At 44.8% G+C, this 21,562-nt stretch overlaps 1 protein-coding gene across 5 annotated transcripts in view; it reads left to right on the forward strand.

The window, feature by feature from the left end:
* Atg2 (Autophagy-related 2) overlaps positions 1–21,562 on the forward strand; it is a 232,937-nt gene that overhangs the window by 126,891 nt on the left and 84,484 nt on the right. The window lies entirely within an intron of this gene.

Here is a 21,562-nt window from a genome sequence, read left to right on the forward strand (position 1 = left end):
TTGCGCTATCATGGCCTACACAGTCCGGTTGGTCTTCCTGGTAGAACTGGTAAGACGGTTAATTATTGCATTTATAAAACGCGGCGTCAGTTCCGTGTTGTTGTTATTGCCTGTTTTGATTATTTTGCTTTGGTGCTCCCCTGTGCATACACTTGTTTGTGCGTGTATTCGTTGCATACTTTCTGCTTGTGCATCGCTCTCTTGCAAATTTTGTATATTGCTTTTCGCTCCTAACAATTTTTTTATGTACGAAAATTTTTTTGAATGTTTACTTGCTCTATCTTGTGCACCGTTTTCGTTTCGCTCTACGCTTTCGTAACTTGCATACGCATTTAATAATTATGTCGTGCTGTACGAAACCGTGCACGTTCAAGCAGGCTGACGATATTGCACTGCCGCAATTTGTTAATTACTGGGTGTGTGAGAATATAATGCATGCTAAATGTGCTGGGCGTGATTGCGACAAGATCGCTGCAATTGCCAATAAGGGCTGCGGCGGCTTGCCTAGGTCGTGCCCAGAATGCATAGACAAGCAAATTGATTGCTCCAGAATGTATAATTCTGTGAGAAATCAATTCATAAAATTGAATAATTTGGCTAAGCAGCTCTCGAGTAATTTTGACTCGTGTTTCGAGTTGCTTGGCAAATATAAATTCGAGTCCCCAATCAATCGCCGGTTGGAGCCTCAACTTTTGCAATTGCCCTCTACGTCTGTTCAGACACCTACGCCTTTTTTGTCCCTTCCTAGCAACTTGAATGTATCTCCAATGTTGTCTTTATCGCCTTCTCCAAGCGACTGTCCAATTACCCCTGTTTCAACCCCTGTAGTAGTCCCAGTAGAGCACGTACCTGATCCCGTCCCAGTTAATCAAACTGCCTCAGCCCCGTCAGCTCCTGGCCGCAAAGGTAGTAATCTTGCCCAGATTGTTAAAACAATCATTGTGCCTCTTTAGCTCCTCCAACTCCTGTATTACCTACAGCCGCATAAGCGCCTACTTTAACGATAGTTGCCCCTCGTAGGCAAGTTTTTGTGTCTCGACTTTCGTCGGACACCACTACTGAGTCATTGGCAGCCTATTTTGTTAGAAAATCTTCTGCTAGCGTGTCAATTACCAATTTTAATTTCTCCATCCCTCGTGAAATATTATCATTCAAAATAAATGTTTCACATGATATGTTCCCAACCATTTGTGATCCCAAATTTTGGCCTACACACATGATTGTTTACGAGCCAGCCTGCCACCCTTCCAGTCCCTTCAATTCAGGGTACCGTTTCAACCCCAAAAAACTAGTTTCATCGTCTGACCAAATTTTTATTTATTATTAGAATGTTAGAGATCTCATTTCAAAGCTTAAAAATCTTTTCATGACCACCACTTCTTTCGATTCAGATATAGTAGCATTTTTAGATACATAGTTATACTCAACCATAGGTTGAGGTTTTATCGAATAACTTTTTTTTTATGATCGGCCGACTCGAGGTGGTGGGGTGTTAATTGCCGTTAAAGCCACTTTCCAGTCTGTACGCCTACTGACGCTGAGATTGTCTCAGTTAAGGTGTCTTCTCCTACACGGAATATCTATATTACATGCTCTTATATCCCTCCTTCTTCTGATATTCAAGTTTATATGAAACATATTACTTGCATAAAAGAAGTTTCTTCACACGTGCGTGATAAAGACCTATTTATGGCGTTGGTTGATTTTAGTTTGCCGAACATCTCTTGGTCATTATTCACTGCTAATTATCTAGTGCCCTCAGCACAGCACGATTTTATAGACTGCATGCTTGATCTTTCGTTGTTTCAAATCAAGACAATTTCTAATCATATGAATAGAACACTTGACCTTGTATTTGTTAACGACTGCCTTATTTCTAATGTGTCTAGGTCCCCTCCTTTATCTCTTCCTGAGGATGTATATCATCCTACTTTGGATATTGCAATGCTCAATTGTAATCCTTTCATTTCGTGCTCATCAGCCAATAAGCCCTGCTGTTGTTTTCACAGAGGAAATTATTCTTTGCTGAATCAGCTTATTTATGCAACCGATTGGTCTTTCTTATATGACTCGGTTGATATGAATACTGCCATTAATTTTTTGTATTGCACCCTAAACTTCCTCTTAGATGTGTGTATTCAAAGTCAATACCTTCGACTACTTTTTCAAAACCACCCCAGTTTACTGCCAGATTATCACATCATAAAATGTAAATATTTTTAAAAAGTTTGGTTCGTGTACAGAATTGGCTAAATAGTCCATAGCCAAGTCGAACTCCGTTCTTCTTAATTATCAATGCTATGAGAATTATCTAACTCGTTGTAAAAGGCAATTTGACCAAAATCCGAGACAGTTTTACAATATTGTAAACTTGAAGCGTAAATCTTCAAGTTTGCTATCTTCTTTCTCTCTTGGGAAGAATAAAGATAGCAATGACACTGATTCTGCTAACCTCTCTCCTAATTTTTGCCAATCAACTTACTCTTCAGTCTGTTCTAATACTAATTCCTATCCTTATACTATTTCTTCCGCTAGTTTTATACCTCCTCCCATTATTTCACACTCCTCTCTCCTATTAGCCATAAACTCATTAAAATCCTCCTCTTACCCTCCTGGGCCGGACAATATTCCTAGTTGTCTACTCAAGGAGTGTAGTTCTTCCCTTTATCCATTGCTAAAGCTTTTTAATCTATCACTTGAAACTTCTGTCTTTCCATCTCTTGGAAAGAATCTTATATCATTCCACTTTATAAGAAAGGTGGGAAGTCTGATATACAAAATTACAGGGGCATTGCAAAACTGTCCTCTATTCCTAAATTATTTGAAAAAATAATCACTTCGAACTTGCAGCATTAATGCAAATCAGTTGTTTCCCCTGTTCAACATGGATTCGTAAAGAATCGGTCAATTACGACCAATCTGCTTGACTTTACTTCCTTGGTAAATTATGCTTTCCTTTCGAAAATGCAAACTGATGTCATTTACACTGACTTCAGTAAGGCGTTTGACTCTGTGCACCATGACATTTTACTTTTTAAGCTTGACCGAATAGGTTTCCCTCCGTCTCTTTTGGTTTGGATTAATTCTTATTTAACAGGTAGGACCTAAAGAGTAATGCTGAGGCTGACTACCTCTAAACGGATTCACGTTACTTTTGGTGTTCCTCAAGGTAGTTATCTTTTTATAAATGATCTCCCCTCTGTTATATCACATGCCCGTGTACTCATGTATGCGGACGATGTCAAACTTTTTCTATCATACAATAATCTCCTACATCATTCTCGTCTACAAGACGATTTGAACGCTATGTAACTTTGGTGTTCGGCCAATCAATTGCATCTAAATTGTTCAACGTGTATGTTTATGGCATTTTATCGTACTACACTCTATCTTGTGAGTTATACAATCGGCAATATCCCTTTGCAACAGTTAACAGTTAAGGATCTAGGCGTTATTTTTGATTCTAAACTCTGTTTAAATCTTCGCATAGATACCATCGTTAATGAGACAAAAGGTGTACTTGGATTCATTAAATGATGGTCTAAAGAGCTTAACGATCCTTTTATAACAAAACTTCTGTACATCTCTCTGGTTTGCCCTATCCTTGTATACTGCTCTTGCATCTGGTCTCCACAGTATATCAATGGCCAGGATCGTATTGAATCTGTTCAGAAGCAACTTCTGCTTTTTGCCTTACGAGGCTTAAATTGAGACCCCAATCTTCGGTTGCCATCCTACTCCAGCAGACTGCTTCTCCTCAACCTTCCATCGTTAACCAACCGTAGGACAATTCTCAGTGTTGTCCTTCTTCAATTCTCTGTTCCGGCTAGACCAACCAGAAATTATCGCCCCTTATTCCTATCTATGTGCACAACAGACTACGCTATGCACAATGCTTTTCGCGTGCTATGTAAAAATTATAATAGTTTGCGTCACGTTTTCTCTACCGAACTTTCTCTAAAAGAAATCGCTGACCATTCCCAGCAGGGGCATAGCTTGCCGGACAGGCTGAAAAATTTTCCCCCACCGGGTCGGTGATTGCCCATGGCTTCTCTTTTTGTCCTATCTACTTAACATTCTTCATTTTACTTACATTGCTTTACTTTATTAGCAATCTTCTAACTTTCTTTTTTCCTATTTATTGTATTTTCGTAATTAATACAGAAAATTAAGATAATTTTTAAAATTAATTAAGAACACTTTTTTCCTGCTAACAACCTTCTGCTTACATGAAGGCTCTAATGTCAGTGACGCTACAAAATTAGCTGTGAAATGGGCCACAGCTGGCCGGACTGGCAAACAAAACACCTCCATCCGTCGGTGATGCTATTTAGAAAATTGTATTCTTTAACTAGGCTTTTAGCATATAATTCTATTATCTATTTTATAATCTATTGAATAATGAGAAAGACACTCGTTTTGTCGACCATTAATTAAAAAATATCAAAATATCAACCTCGACACAGTTTGCGTCAAGCCTTAACGCCCGGCGGTAGGATGACATGACATTCATTCATGACATTCCCTCAATGCCTTCAGCCGCTGATCACTGGCCACACATAGCTTCCAGGGAATGTTATCCTTGTCGTCTGTCCGATGGCCCAAATGCCAATATAGCTATCCATTTTCTTCTGTGTAGTCCGGGAACTCTGCTGGCACTTCCTGGCACGGATAATGGCGACCCTTTTACAGGGGACCTAGGCCACCACAGATTGCTGACAGGTCTCTAGAGTATTTTTCGATAGTACTTCGGCCACGACGTTGAGCTTCCCTTGCCGTACTGAAAATTGGAACTGTTGTAGTTCCAGTGCCCACTGCGCGATTCTTTCTGAAGGGTTCTCAATGGAATTGAGCCACTTGAGCGCCAGATGATCTGTCGTCACCTCGAACCAGTACCGTTCCTGGTAGCAACGCAAATTACGGATCGACCATACGATTGCCAAGCACTCTTTCTCCCTGCGGAATAGTTCAACTCATTCTTCAGCAACTTTCGGCTCGCGTACGCTATCACTCGTTCTTGTCCCTAAATCGTCTGCGTCAGCACTGCGCCGAGGCTATACTCGCATCAGTCTGCATGACGATTTTGGACAAGCCAACTCAGGGGCATTCATCAGGCTATGGTTCAATTGATGCAATTCTCCTGTTCTTGATCCCATGCCAGTTTCCGCCCCTTTTTTAAGAGCGCTGAGAGCGGCTTTACCTGTTTCGTGAAGTTGGGAACGAGGCGCCTGTACCATCATTCCATCCAAAACTTCTTACAATTTGTCGGGACCCTCAGGTTGAGTGTCACCTCAACCTTCTCTGGATCGGAACGTACTCCATCTCCGCAAATGGCATGAAGAAGCTGCACAGTCTTCTTCATGACGATTGTGGCGCTGTGCGGACTCAGCTATCCACCTGTTAGTCAATCACAGTCAATATCGCTGTATCAATAGCTTTTCGTTCTTCAGTCGAATCCTGTGCTCCGCGATCTGCGAGACTTCCTGCAACCCCTCGGAAAGTGCCAGTTCCGACTCCAGGAACTCCCCATGTTCCGGATCAAGATCCAGTGGCCACACTGCCTCTTTGATGCTAGGTTTGCCTTGCGTCTCGCCTTTGCCGGACTCATACTCCATATAGAGCTCCACGATCGCTCGCCTCTGATCCCCTGTGTTCGGCTGGATTCTAGCCATTGCTCCTGATTCCTCAGTTTTCTGGCTCATTTCCGCTGTGCCGCCTCCATGAGTTTCTTAGATCCGCCTTCGTAGCTCTACTCGCCGCCTCTTGGGACCTTCAAGCTCTTGATACGGTCTCTGCCTCGCTTGCTTCTCCTTGTCCTTTTCCGTCGGCTGACGAGCAAGTGCTCCCTCTCTACTGTTTCTTCACCGTTTCTTTTTCCATTGGTTGCCGACCAGGTACTGCCGCTTCTTGACGCGAGAGGCCTTCTTTCCGGCTGTTGACGTCGTCGTCACTAGGACCAGCTCCGCTACGACGCAGCGTGTTGTAATGCCCATTGCGCCCCAGCAATCCATTTTCAAAATAACGTGGTCTAGTATCGAGGGCATCATGAGCATCAACCGCGTTCCCCGCTAGACCGACGTCCAACGTCAATGCCTTCGCTACTTCGAGAGCCAACCGAATGCGCGCCCGTACGTCCTCCTCTATTTCCCGAGTCGACCACTTGCGTACGAAATCTTCGCTCATAAAGCTGCGAGTGGCCTCGGTATTGATGGTGGCCCTTGCTGTGCGCACCTACGACATGCTCCTTGCGGATTATACCCTTTCCGACGTCTTGACTCATCATTTGGTAGGCAACTTTCGCAGGGGCCGTTGCCGGCGGGACGGGGATCCCCCTGTCCACAATGATAGCTCCGGACCCGATGGGAGAAGCTTGCAATAGGCTGAGGTTGCCCTTGTGGGCTTTACTGTCCTTCCCCATTCTATGCTACACATACCAACCCTGACTTGCTTCCTGAGTATTCCGCCCACTACCTTATAACCGTTTCATACTTCACGGCCAGCTGGCGTAGCTGGAACATGGTGAAGAAATCTTGCCATCGCACTAAAGTCTTTAATTCGGAGCGGCGTTTTCATAGATCCGGTGCAACTCCTGTGTGGTCCATATCTGGCATGATGCATCAGGGCTCTCAGCTCCATAAGGTATTCCTTGACTTCCCCCCCACGCGCCAGTTGGATCAGATTTCGACCTCAAGCCTTTCGAAGTAGCCAGGAAAAAATCCAAGAAACCCCTCCTTAACACTGACCACACACATCCCTCAGACCACTGCTCAAGAAACATCGAGCGCCCCTGTCGCAGAACACCTCGCTCATTGCCCAAGACAATCGATCAAGGGCAATACCATACGTGATGGCACGCTCCTCTCCTATACCGGGATTTTTCGAAAGAATTTATTTAAACTACTTACGCCAGTAATGTAGATATGGGAGCAGTCCTCTCACAAGAAATATTAGGAAGAGACAAGACAGTGTCGTTCGCCAGCAGAACCTTGTACGAGACAGAACAAAACTATTCAAGTGTCGAAAAAGAGATGCTAGCAATCATTTGGGCTACTAAATACTATAGGCCCTACCTTTACGGTAATAAATGTAAAATTTAATTTAACTTGGCTCAGGGGTTTTAAAGAACCTAATTCAAAGTTGGTTCGGTGGAAACTTAAGTTATTAGAATATGATTTTGAAGTCATTTATGAAAAAGGATTACAGAATGTATTGGCAGATACATTAACTAAAGTTCAGATAAAAGCTCACGTTAACAATCACAAATCGGTAATCGCTAACACAGGCGACACCATACATTCCGATACACGATCACAATATCCAAATGATATTCTTAACAGACGAAAACTAAAAAATTCTCACGACAATGCCCTTTAGGAATAAAGTTATAGCCTCTGTCCACTAAACACATATCTGAAAATGTCACATTTTTGCAAAAATGTCACATTTTGCCCCGAACATTTCGTGTTTTTTGCGATGATAAATCGGGGTCTATCGATTTTGTGAAAAATGTGAAAGTATCATTACCATAAGCAGCTGATATATCAATGAAGGCAAGGCGCAACTTATATAAGAATTTTAAAATTAGAATAATCCGTCCATTTTTATACCCTGAACCCATTAAAAATGGGTATAAGGGTATATTGTATTTGTGCAAAATCCAAATGTATGTAACAGGCAGAAGGAAGCATTTCCGACCCCATAAAGTATATATATTCTTGATCAGCACCAAACGCCGAGTCGATCTAGCCATGTCCGTCTGTCTGTCCGATCGACAACGCACGGTTGCAGCGGCGGTCGGCGGTTAAATTCAAACTCACCATTTAAATCAATTATAATATTCGCGGCTCCTTGCCTCTTTGCTACTAATCGAACTGCTTATATTTCTGATGGCTCCTTGCCTCTTATTTCAATAAGATCTTAACCTAATATAATTAAGGAATCCTGGGTTGGACTCGAAAGCTTGGGTGACGAAGCCGTCACCACCGCGTCCTCTTCCTCGGACCAGACTTCATCCCGGCCTTCCTGGCGAACCGTGAAGGAACCTTTTCGGGATGGCGCCTTGCTTTCTTGGCCGAACCAGGCGTCTTCTAACTCCCGCCGGGCGATGGTGTCGGGTGTCTCGGCGCGGGCAATAGGCACGAGCGCGGTCATATCGTCCTCGTCGTCGAGCCACTCCTGCTGCGATTCCTTAGGAATGGTTTCGTCTGGCGCCTCGGCGCGGGCTGTGGAAACGGCCGAGTTCGCCGCGTCCTTGGTGCTGAGATGGTGCTCTTCCACGACGATCTGGCAGACCGCAATCGGTATCGGCCAGGGTTCGGGATGCCCTCCTCGAGAAGCGATCTTGCAGCGTCGGTTATCCTTCCCGAGCTGGGGAGGATCCTCCTGGCGCTCGCGGGGCGAACGCGGCACGCACCGCTGCGATCCTTCGGGCTTCTCGGTCTCCGTGCGAAGCCTCTTCGAGGCCGACGAGGATGCTCCCTCGGGACTGGGTCGGCGATGGCCACCACTCCGGCGACGCTTGCCCCTGGCGGCTCTCCGTCGACGATGGCGGCTGCGTCGGCGCTTTCCGCCGGGGCCTTCTTTGGCGTGGGTCGCGCGGATGGCCTGGTCCCGGCCCGGGGAAAGGCTCGGTGTCCCCGCTGCTGTTGTCTTCGTCTGACGATATGTCGATAACTTCGGGTTCCATCTGAAAGTTCAGCTTATTGGTTAACTTACTCTTTACTTATTTGTTAATGCCCTATTCTCTCAGTGCGGCTCACACTTTACTATGCCTATTCTGAATTATGTTGTTAATGTTAGTTTTATCTAAGCTTAATCATAATAGTTACGTTGGGCGACGGGTGTTGTTCTCATCCTTCGCTTACTCGTGGGCATTTGCGTGCCCTGGATCTTCGTCTTCTTCGTCGCTCGTCGTCTTTCTGTAGAATGGTTTCAATTGTGAGATGTTGGCCACCCTCTTCTTGCGGTCGTCTGATTTCACCAGCCACACAATATTGGGGGATATGAATTTGACGACTTTGTAGGGGCCGTCATATTTGGGTGCCAACTTTGCGGCGAAACCTTCCGCTATCATGGTCTTTACAGTCCGGTTAGTCCTCTCAGTGGGATTCTCTTGCGGACAGTACGGGGCGGTATACTGGATCTCTACACCCAGGGACCCCAAAAATAACTTGAAGCTCCGACTCGTAAATTGTACCCCGTTATCGCACACAAACTTTCTAGGTACCCCGAACCTACTTAGAATCCTCTCTCGAAACGCAGTTTGAGGGATCCGCGCAAAGTACCGCCATCGGCTCTGCCACCTGCCTCGTTAGCATGCGACCAGCCGGTTTGAGTTGCTCGCTCTTGAATTTTTGGCAGTGTTCGCAACATTTCACGTATCTGGCGGCATCGCGGAACATACCCGGCCAGTAGTACCGCTGGGCTAACCTCGCCACCGTTTTTCTGACACCTTGACGTCCGGCCGTGGGAGCATCATGATATTCCCGCAGTACCCTCTGGCGTTGACCACTGCCTACGCATACCACTGCCAAATGCCTATACAGCTGTCCGTTTTCCTCGGTGTAATCCGGGAACTTGGCTGGCTCTTCGGCGATTCTAACACGCATCCTCGCGACCCATTTGCAGGGGGCCTCGGCCACCACTGCTTGTTGACAGGTCTCTAGAGGATGCCTCGACAGGGCATCGGCCACGACGTTGAGCTTCCCTCGACGATAATGAACGTCAAATTGGAATTGCTGCAGTTCCAATGCCCATCGCGCAAACCTTCCTGATGGGCTCTCGATCGAATTCAGCCACTTGAGCGCTAGATGGTCCGTTATTACGTCGAATCGGTACCCTTCTAGGTAGCAACACAACTTCCGGATCGACCACACGATTGCCAGGCACTCTTTCTCAGTGGCGGAATAGTTTACCTCGGCCTTCAGCAACTTTCGGCTCGCGTATGCTATCACCCGCTCTTGTCCATCGATCGTCTGCGTCAGCACTGCACCGAGGCCATATTCACTCGCGTCAGTCTGCAAGACGAACTTGTCGGAAAAGTCGGGGCAAGCCAACACAGGGGCAGTCGTCAAGCTATCCTTCAATTGACGCAATGCCTTCTCCTGTTCTTGTTCCCATGCCCATTTCTGCCCCTTCCTTAAGAGCGCTGTGAGTGGCTGTACCTGGGTCGCGAAATTGGTTACGAAACGCCTGTACCATGACACCATCCCGAGACACTGTCGCAGTTCTTTGCAATTTGTTGGCGCCCTCAGGTTTCGTATCGCCTCCACTTTCTCCGGATCGGTCCGTATCCCTTCTCCGCAAATTACATGTCCTAGGTAGACTAACCTCTCCCGGAAGAAGCTGCATTTTTTTCTATTTAACCGGAGGTTGGCCGCCCTTAGCCGGCGGAATACCTCCCTCGAATTCTCTACATGCTGTGTTTTCGTCGCTCCTATTACCACGATGTCGTCTAGGTAAGCGAACGCATGAGGCTCCATCTGCGGCCCTATTACCATATCCAAAGCGCGCTGGAATGTCGCACACGCCGAGTGTAAGCCGAATGGCATCACCCGCCATTGGAAAAGACCTCTTCCAGGGACTGTGAACGCCGTACACTCCCGGCTATCGGCTGCCATCGGTATCTGCCAGTACCCGTGCTTCAAGTCCAGAGTGGACATAAACCGGGCGTGGCGCAACCGCTCCAGGATGTGGTTAATGGAATGCGCGTTGAGTTGTCGGTAGTCAATGCACATACGCCACTCGCCAGTCTTCTTCTTGACCAAGACGATCGGGGCGCTGTGCGGACTACGCGACGTCTCGATGGCATTTGGCCGGATCAACTCATCCACTTGCTCGTCGATCACCCTCTGCATGGCCGGATTCTTGGGGTAGTACCTTTGTTTCAACGGCTTGTCATCCTTCAGCCGGATTCGGTGCTCCGCGATGTGTGAGATTCCCTGCAGCCCCTCGAAGAGAGCCAGCTCTGACTCCAGGAACTCCCTCAGTTCTGGGTCCAGACCCGCTGGCCAATCCGCCTCTTCGATGCCGTTATCGCCCCATCCTGGGACCATTTCGATTCCAGATAGAACTGCGTGGCCGCTCGACTCTGGCGATCGCTCCTGGCCTTCTATGTCCGTATGGATTCTGGTCATCGCTCCTACTCCGTCCTTTCTCTTGCTCGTTCCCGCCGTGCCGCTTCCGTAGCCATTAGAAGTCTGCCTCTGCAGCTCTATGCACCACCTCTTGGGTTCTCCAGGCTGTCGATTCGGGCCGGACTTTACTCCCCTTTTCCTGACCTTTTCCGTCGAAGGCCGAGCAGGTACTCCCTTCTCATGACTTGGGAGGCCTGCCTGTGGCTCCCTCTGTAGCCGAGCAGGTGCTCCCTTTCCATGCCTTGGGAGGCCTTCCTCCGACACCTCGCTCGTTCCTGGCCTCACGCCCGGTGTCGTCGCTGCTTCTAGGACCAGTTCCGCCTCGCCGCAGCGTATTGTGGTATTCATCGCCCCCAAAAAATCCTTACCCAGTATAACTTGGTCCCGCATTGAGGGCATGATGAGCATCGTCATGCTGATCGTTTTTCCCCCTAGGCTGGCGTGTACTCTCAAAGCCTTTTCTACCTCTAGGGTGGACCCATCTGCCAGGCGGATACGTGCCTGTATTTCCTCTGCTCTTCCCCGGATCGTCCATTTGCGTACGCAGTCCTCACTCATGAAGCTACGAGTGGCTTTGGTATCGATCGTGGCGGGCATCGTTCGTCCGCCAATCTCTACCGTAGCGACGATCCGGCCACCGTCCACCTTCAGTGGGTGTCCTATTGCTGCGTTCCGTGTGTATTGGCGCCGACCCGATCCTGGTCCGGACTACGCCTTTGCCCGTTTCCCGTCTCCGCGCGGCGGCAACACTCCCACCTACTTCGGCCCCGGCTTCCACATACCCAATAAAATAATACGGGGGCGTTGGGGCATTCTCTGGCGAAGTGCCCCTCCTGTGCGCACCTACGACACGCCCGTCGCGGATCATATCCGTTCCCGGCCTCTTGGCTCATCATCTGATGGGCCACCTCTGCGTGAGTTGCAGCGGGTGGGGTGGAGACCCTGTTGTCCACAACGGTCGTCCCGGATCCGCTGGGAGCAGACCGGAACGGATTGAGATGTCCCGAGGACTGCGCCGTCCTCGCCCACTCTGCACTATTTGAACTAGAGACACCCTGACCCAAGGGTTGGCTGCCTGAGTACTCCGCCCTCTGCCTCACGACGGTCTCGTATTCTACGGCCAGTTAAGTTAGCTGAGATAGGGTAGAAAAGTCTTGCCGTCGCACATAGAGCCTGTATTCCGGAGCGGCGTTCTCGTAGATCCGATGCAGCTCTTGTGCCGGCTCGTATCTAGCGTGGTGCATAAGAGCCCTCAGCTCTATCAAATATTCCTTGAACGCTTCACCTACGCGCTGCCTCCGGGATCGGATCTCGTCCTCAAGACTCTCGAAGTAACGAGGGGGCAAGAAGAACTCCAAGAAATCCCTCCCAAACACGGCCCACGGCACATCCCTCAGCCCACTGCTCAGAAACCAACGAGCAGCCCTATCGCAGAATACCTCGCTCATTGCCCTGGGCATACGGTCGAGGGCAATACCATAGGTGATGGCGCGCTCCTCGAGGTCCTCTAAGAACCCAAGGGGGTCGGAGCGTCCATCGTACCTCATACCCCACTTCCGAACTTGCTCCGGGACATTAGGAAGTGGCCTCGCCTCCGATGGATGGTGCGGCCTAGTGTAGCAGGGACCACCACCCGGTTCAACAGGGGACCTCCCCACCTCTGCGTTGACCGCAGTTGCTCGGCGGTCTTCATTTCCACCGAGAGCAGGAACTGCCTCCACGCCCGAGACAGTCAAACTCGGGGTGGGCGCCTGCAAAAGCCCGTACAGCTGGGAGCTTCTGAGGTCAGGTTCCGACTTTTGCCGTGGCCGTCTACCAAAGTCGGGTGGGATGCCCCAAGATGGCGGCTCAAGAGCCCAAATCCCAGTCGAATGACCGCCCTCCTGCACGTAGGTGGACAGCCGCTTACGTAGCTCCTCCACGCGCCCCTCCTTTTCCAGCCCAAACTCCTGGGCGATCGCCACTAACTCCTCTTTGCGTCGCTGGTGAATCCAGCGGACGCCTACCCCCGGGTTTTGGCACTCACCTGCCTCCATCCTTAATACTTCCTTGCTAGTCGACGTCGCTTTTCCCTCTCTTCCCGTTCTAGAGGTTCCGTCGGTCCCTTTACTATTCCTCTCTCCTTTTCTTGGTGTTGGTGTCTTTTCACTTTACGTCGATCTTTCTCAGCCACTTTGGTTCCTTTTAGTTTTCTTCTTTAGTTTTTTTTTTTTTTTTTTCTTTTTCTTTTTGTCTTTATATCTTCCACCAAACAAAAATACAACACAATATTCCACAAAAATATTTACCCCCCTTTTTTTTCAAAAAAAAAAACTAAGCAAAAGGTATTTCAAAATTTTCTTTTCTCACTATTCCGCTTTTAGGCTGTTCCTTATGTGGTCGCTGCCTTTATCTTTATTGTGAACCTCGGTGTATTTTAATTTTATTATTATCCACTCATTTTTATTTATTTTTTTTAAATTAATTTTATTTATAAAAGAAAATTTTATTATTCACTTATTTTTATTTATTTTTGTTTCGCTCTTATTGTTCCCTTTGTTCACATTCACTTGAAGGGTGACCACTTCACTGCCCCCGACAGCTGTACTCACGAATTCAACTTTTCACCGCGCGTGAGTTGGATTCGCCCCACTGTACAACCGCTGCCGCGACGCCTTAACGGTCCTTCGACGCCGACGTCGACTGCGTCGCGCGTGTGGGCACCCGTGTGCGAGCGTGGTCTCGACGTCGCCTGGCTGGCGTGCGCGCGCTGTACTCTCACGACCGACCGTTATGTTTTCGTCTCTTTATCTTACTTGCCGGCTTGCTGCTAGCATTTTTGGGAGAGAGGGCTTAAAGGGGGGGGTGAGTATCCTGACCAAACCAAACCGAGATCTACCTCTACACACCTACACCATCGGGCCGTGGCCTCGTACCACTATGCTAGCGGGCCGTGGCCTTGCACCAACTACACTGCCTAATCGCCCTATCTTTCTGCCGGGCCGTGGCCTCGTACCACTATGCCAGCGGGCCGTGGCCTCGCACCAACTACACTAGCGGGCCGTGGCCTCGCACCAACTCCACTACCTAAACACCAACCGGCAATGCACACCCCGAAGCCACAATCTCGTATCGCATTCCCCTCGTTCAAGGTTAGGTCGAACACCGGTTAGTTCCGATGTTAAGGTAAGCCGGGTTACCAGGAAACAGGAAACAATTAAAACGTTGGCACTTTATTCACTATTATTCATTCCGACCTTATCGTAAATCCTAAGCTAAACCCTGCCGCACTGTTTTCTGGAGCCCTAGCGCTCCACTATACCATCTATGATTTCGTTTATCTCGCACAGCACTTCTACTCACCGTTAACGTTCATTCACAAGTGCCGGCACGCTCGCTGGCAAGCCATGCGCTCGCTTCGGCTGCTCAACTTCGCCGCGAGCTTTCGCTCTTCGCCGCCGAATTGAAGCTGCGCTCTCAAAGACGGTGTTGAGCAACCGATCGACCACGCACGGTTGCAGCGGCGGCCGGCGGTTAAATTCAAACTCACTATTTAAATCAATTATAATATTCGCGGCTCCTTGCCTCTTTGCTACTAATCGAACTGCTTATATTACTGATGGCTCCTTGCCTCTTATTTCACTAAGATCTTAACCTAATATAATTAATACTTATAACTAAAGAAAATGAATACGTTGTCCCGCCAGCGGCTCATTAGCCGCCTCACAAAAGTTATTCGAAATTTTTCGCGCACAGAAAAATTTATTAAGTTGTTAAAAGTAAGCAAAACATTTCGTCCAATCATAGAGGCATTGAAGAAGTCACTGCCCAATTGAAAAGTTAATATTTCTTTCCAAACATCGGACATCGTACACACAGACCTATACCTAATGAACAGAAAATGTCATGGTCACAGTAATCGATAAATTTTCACGATTTGAAACAGGCTCCACAATTCCGATACAGAAAAGCACAACCAAGGATATTCTCCTCCTTCTTCAAATGTTTTCAAAGATTATTGTAAGCAGTTCAATATACAACTTTATGTGACATCATTACAACAGTCGTCGAGTAAAATCCCCGTACAAAGACTATATTCGACATTGACAGAAATATATATATATATATATATATATATATATATATATATATATATATAATACAAAAAAAAATCGTTACTCGCCAATAAACTATAAAAAAGTGTTGGTACAAACCATGATTACATACAATAACGCTATTTAATCTGTCACGCGAACACACGTATTCAAAGGAGACATGAACTTTGACAACGAACATGATTAGCTTAGGAACTAAACAAATTTAGACAATAACTATACCCAAAACTTCAGGAACACGTCTCACAGAAAAAAAAGCTTAGAATACAAAATCTAAACATAGGTAGAAATCAGCCTGCCGAATAATAATAAAAGAAAACCGACGTAACAAAACACACAAATTTAGCAAACAAAAAGTTTTTAAAGACTCAGGAGTTACACTAACCACGACTATAAACCAAACAAGAAAGAGGTTCTAGTCGGGAGCTTCCGACTAGGGAATACCCTGAACCCTCTTATTACAACACCATATAAATCAAAAAAAAAAAGTTCCCTTGGCAGGGTTCGAACTCGCAACTGGCCGCAATACTTGCTATCGACTCTACTCAACAGCCACACCAGCAAAAAAAACTAAAAATATTTTTGCCCGGTAGGGCTCGAACTCGCGACAGACCGCACCACTTGCTATGCCTCTACTTAGCAGCCACACCAATACTAAAAAAGGAACTAAAATATCAATACAGAAAAATGTGTCAATTACCATGCTGTTAAAATGCAAAGCAGACCCGCATAAACGTGTTGGTGTAAATGTATACAGATTATCTTAAAGCTGCTGCCCATTCAATTGCGCAGTTGCATATAACTTTGTTTTTTTCTTAATAAAATTTTTTACAGTATATCTTATTGTACCATAGAATATTTGTGTATTCTGAAAAAGTCAATGGCATTTGAATTGTGGCTTAAACTGGTTGGCAATATAAGTTGGGTTATTAACTTGATTTATAGCTCTTGGGCGGTAGCGGGGAGGTGGCAATAGGTATAAAATGAAAGATAATTGACATACATATAATATTCTAGAAGCAACATATCATGTTTGGTGACTCTAGCTCTTATACTGTATATCGATATCGGTTCATCGATGGTTGGAAACGGAGTTATCGATTATCGGAAACAAACTCGATCTGCGCAGGCACTAGGAACATCTACATCTAAAATTTCAAGTCTCAAGCTCTTATAGGTTCTTAGATCCTTGCGGCCATACATACGGACAGACGGACAGATAGACGGACGGACAGACAGACAGACGGACATGGCTTATCTAGCCTCGGCTATTGGTGCTGACCAAGAATTTATATACTTTATGGGGTCGGAGATGCTGTTTCAGATGTCAGATGTCAGTTTCATTCCGAGCAAATATCCTAAACTATAACAAAATTAATGTGTGATATATCTAAGTTTTTAACCAAGTAAGAATAAAATGTAATATAAAAAAAAAATATTAGGTAGTCAAAATAAAAGGTAAAATCTAAAAAGAGAGGGGATTATTTTAGGCTGTCCTTATGGCCCACCCTCCCTTTTATACGAAACATTGTGCCCAGATCTACTTCTATTATTTCTTCTGAGCACAAGGGTGATAGCTTATTTCCTAATCTTTTATTTGATTTGAACAATACCTTCTCCCCACTCAATAGGTTTTGTGGGCTCTGTTTTTGTTTATTTGGGCAAGACTTTTTTCCTGGGCTAATTTAATTTTGTTTTCAATGTAGGCTGCAAGTTCTATGGGAGTTGAGTGACTAACTTCAATTGTTTTTTTTTCTGTCACGGAGTGTATTGATCTGTTATATTTTATAGTCGCAAGGAGAATTATGTCCACAGTGTCTGTTAACTGTTTTTTTAATTTCAGGCATCGACGTATTTCTCCAAGCGTACTATGAAAACGCTCGACCTGTCCATTAGAGGTACTATTTAAGGGAGGCGCATTTGAAATCTGAATGTCAAAATTATTTGTCAGAACTGATCTAATGGTTTCCGAGTTCAGCGATTTTTCATTATCGCAATATATTGTTTTTGTCGTCGGAAACAGGTTTATTAGTTATAAAATCGGGGCTTTAATATCAACGATTGCGCGTGATTGAATAGCTTGCACTGCTGCAAACTTAGGAAATGTGCCAACACAAGTCAAAAAGTATTTTCTATCTGTGGAATAAACATCAACATGCAGTTTTCCGCCTGCATACGATGGTATTGGGGTTTTGCCTATTGTTTGTTTGATGGGATGGCGGTTATATTTCCCTATAGCGCATATTTTGCATTTTGCGGCTATGTCTGTTGCTAATCGCCGCATTTTACGGAAAAATAATCCCGAAGTATCTGTTTCACATTTTCTTGAGCTGCGCGATGAGCTTGATTATGTTCTACAGTGGAAATTTCTCTTTGTGCTGTGTGGTCGGTTATATTTGTGACAATATTCTTGCAATATCTGAACACGGTGGAGGAGAACATTTCGACTAGCCTGTGTTGAATAAAAGCTAGGATAGGCAATTCACAAAGTATTGCATGAACGACATCTGCTTTTATTACGTCTTGTAAAGTTTGCAAGAGAATGTTTCGGTCAAAGAAATTAACAATGTGATTTACCTTTTCCTAGAAAAGAATAACCGTTTTTACTGTGGGTATTTTACTCTCTTCAATGATTATCTGATTCCGGTTGCAATTAACCGGTTTGTCAGTTGCCTCGATAGTGTATGTCAGAGATTCTTCGCTGTGCATTGTGGCAGCGTCTGAATCTATAGAGTCTTCAAGGGAATTTACATTCTGGCGGGACAAAGTGTCTGCCACGAAGTTCTCTTTCCCTGGCTTGTAAATAATGTTGGCGTTATGCTCGTCAATAAAGGCTTTCCGGCATTTTATTTTCGCACTTGGGTTTTTGTCGGACACTGCAAATGTCAGAGGTTGGTGATCCGTGAAGATATTCAAGTTTCTGACTCCGTAAAAATAATTTCGGAGGTTTTTTAAAGCCCATACAATGGCTAGAAGTTCTCTTTTATTTGTAGCAAAGTTTAGTTCATTATCGCCCAATGTTCGCTAAATCATGGTAATGGGGCGTCCGCCCTGAGACACCACAGCTCCGAGACCATGGCCTGACGCATCTGTCGTTAAGCCAAATGGCTTTTTAAAGTCAGGATACGTTAGTATCACATCTTCGGCGGCTAGTACTTCTTTCAGCTTGTTTAAATCTTCGAGCTGTTTTGGTGTCAATTCAAGGTTAGCTTTTCTTGAATGGTTGGCCATTTAAGACGTCCGTTAGGGGTCTCGCGTTAAAGGCAAATCCTGCTATAAAGCACCTATAATAACTAGCCAGTCCCAAAAATGATCTGAGACCGAACAGTGTTTTTGGGGCTGAAAATCTTTAATGGCCTATACCTTTGCAGGTGATGTTTGTATTCCACCCCTGCTCACATTAAATCCCAAATACTCTACACTCCTTTTAAAGAACTTCGATTTTTCTTGGGAGACCCTCATGCCTGCGTCACGAAGGTTTTTCAAGACCCATTCAATGTGTTTTATGTGGTCTTCCTTATGTTTTTTTTTTTTTTTTAGAACATTATTACGTCATCTACATAGACGTAACAAGTTTTCCCAATTTGATCCCGGAGAACATCATCTATTGCTCTCTGGAATATGCTTGGAGCATTATTTAACGCAAAGGGGAGTCTGCAAAATTCATACTGCCCATTGTTGACAGAAAATGCAGTCTTTTCTCTGTCCTTTTCCGCCGATTCTATTTGGTGGAAGCCCGATTTGAGGTCCAATGTTGTGAAATATTGGGCGTCACACATGTTAGACAGTATTGTCGAAATGCTTGCGATCGTGTACTTGTCATATGTTGTATTTTGGTTCAAGTTGCGGAAATCGATTACCAATCGTTTGAGTTTATGGCCTGTTTCATCGACACCTTTTTGTCGGCAACCCACATACGGTTGTTGTAATGCGATTTGGACGGTCTTATAATGACATTCCCTAGAAATTGTTTAACTTCTGCATTGACAAATTCAGATACGCCCAACTTGGAATACACTGGATCGCCATCCGTACAAATAGTGGCGACAGTGTTTATGTTGTAGAGTAGAGACTCATTAACGTCTGCAAATGCCTTAATCGTCCGGTCTATCATTTTATTAAAAGATTCACTGACTGCGGTGGGAACGTCCGCATCATCGATTAGTATAAAATTTACATTTTCGCATTTAGAGAAATTTATCGGTTCCGAACCCTGATCGTACCTTAAAACACTTTTTGTAAGGTCGATATTTGCATATACCTGTTTTAAGAAGTCGAGGCCAATTATGCCGTCGATTTCCATAAGATCTTTCAAAATAAAGAAATATGTCTTTACGTTTAATAAATGAATGGGCCATTTCTGCTCATTTTTTGTGTGTCCGTGTAAGGACTTTACATGAAATGGTGTGTCAACTGGTACTGATCATGTGATAGTATGTTAAGGGGATGCCCCTGTGTCAATAAGGAGCTTAATGGTGTAACCTGCTTCTGTACGTGTGATGTACCGAAGCAGGGAGCTACCCCTAAAAAATTACAAGTTTCGGCCTCAGAAAAATCATCGTCAACTGCTGTTGCTTCCGATTGTAAATGATTCTGTGTCTGAATTGGCTGACTTAAGTGCGACCATGAGTGTACCTCCATGGGCTTAGGACCTTGTCCCTGTGTTTTCTGATTGTGAAAGCGTTGCTTTGAATTACCTGCTTTCTGCCGTCCCTGGTTTTCCTTTTGCTCTTTTTGGAAAGCTGGTTTTTTTTTGCTGAAAATTATAATCGTTATGCTGTTGTAAACCATGTGTTTTCTGAGATTCCTCAGTGTGTTTTGCATAATTTTCCATAAAAATGCCTCGTTCGTTACTTGATTCTGCCTCCTGTGCTAATGCTAGGGCTTTTGGCAGATCGCGCGGCTGAGCCGGAAAACCGGCCCACTTAATTGACTTTCTAAGTCCCGAAAGGAACTTGTGGAGCGCGTCGATTCTATATTTTTCGTTTAAAATCGCTGCTGAGGCTGGGTCATAAGTCTTGAGTGTTTTATTTGTTAGTAGAGTTAAGTTTCGTTCTACCTCGTCATAGTATTTCAAGAGTGTCTTGGGATACTAAGGTTCTGTTGTATCACATGTACCGGTGTTTTGTCGGCATATGTAAAATCTAATCTTGCAATAATTGCTCTAAAAATAAGTTCTGTATTAAAAGATGCAAGTACTTCATCTGCTGGCCCTCTTATTTTGTTTCGAATAATGGCCATGGCTTGATAATGCCTAGAGCTCCCATTGTAGGCTTCAAAAACTTTATAGGCTGTAATGTCCATTAGACGTAATTGGCCTGTTTCCCGTTAAATTTAGGAAGAGATTTTACTATGTCTAGCGGTTTGTCGCAACTTTTCCCTTGACTAATTTCAGTGGCTTGGTATATTTCTACTTCCGGCGCGACCGCCCTAAGACTATTGAATTGTTGGGTCAGTGATGCTAATTTTCGCTCAAATAACTGTGCTGGACACGCAAGGATTGCACGCATCTGCTCCAGAGAGATCCAGATTTTTTAGCTGTTGTTCACTCATATTGTTATTTGTCCTGTTTTCTCGGTATGAAGGTATCAGTTCTTCGTCACTACTGTCTGTCTCTCTTTCAACTCTAAACATCGAGTCCCAGAATATTTTTCGAACAATGAACCTTTATATGATTTTTTATATGTTTTTTACGGGATTTTTAAAAATAATTTATTTACTATTTTTGTTTTTTGTTTTTCTGTTTTATAAAAAATTTTACACAAAAAAAAAATGTTTGATTTATAAAAATTTCACACAAAATTTTTGGTATATAAGAATTCTGCACAAATTTTTTCATTTATAAGAACCGTATGCAAATTTTTGATTCGTAAAAAATTTTACACACATTAAGTTTCAAGTTAAAATAAATAGAAATTTTTTCAACTGGTTCACTCTAATTCTGGATACACGTTGCACGTCTTATTCTTTATTTTAAACAAGCAAAATGAGCACTTCACTTACATGAGTTTCATATTTCCTCGTCTGACAGAATACTAGCAGCTGTTGGTGGCCGATGCGGGATGAAGCACAGTGATTCAGTTTTTCTTTGATTATAGCCTTCGCTGGGCAAATGTTGAAATTTCCTTTAGTTTTGTCTAGAGTTTATATCGCGGCGTTCACACTACGATTTTTTGAATTTTTTTATTTTTATACTTTCTTGTTAATTGTCACCGGCGTCGGCACACGATGCAATAATTAATAATTTTCGATTCGAATTGCGGGTACTTTGACCGTTGGGCGCCAGTAACAAATCCCGGTTTACGAAATAAAATACAATGATTTATTAAGTTA

This window comes from Drosophila virilis, unplaced genomic scaffold (genome assembly GCF_030788295.1).
Source record: "Drosophila virilis strain 15010-1051.87 unplaced genomic scaffold, Dvir_AGI_RSII-ME tig00001170, whole genome shotgun sequence".
Classification (NCBI taxonomy): Eukaryota; Metazoa; Arthropoda; class Insecta; order Diptera; family Drosophilidae; genus Drosophila; species Drosophila virilis.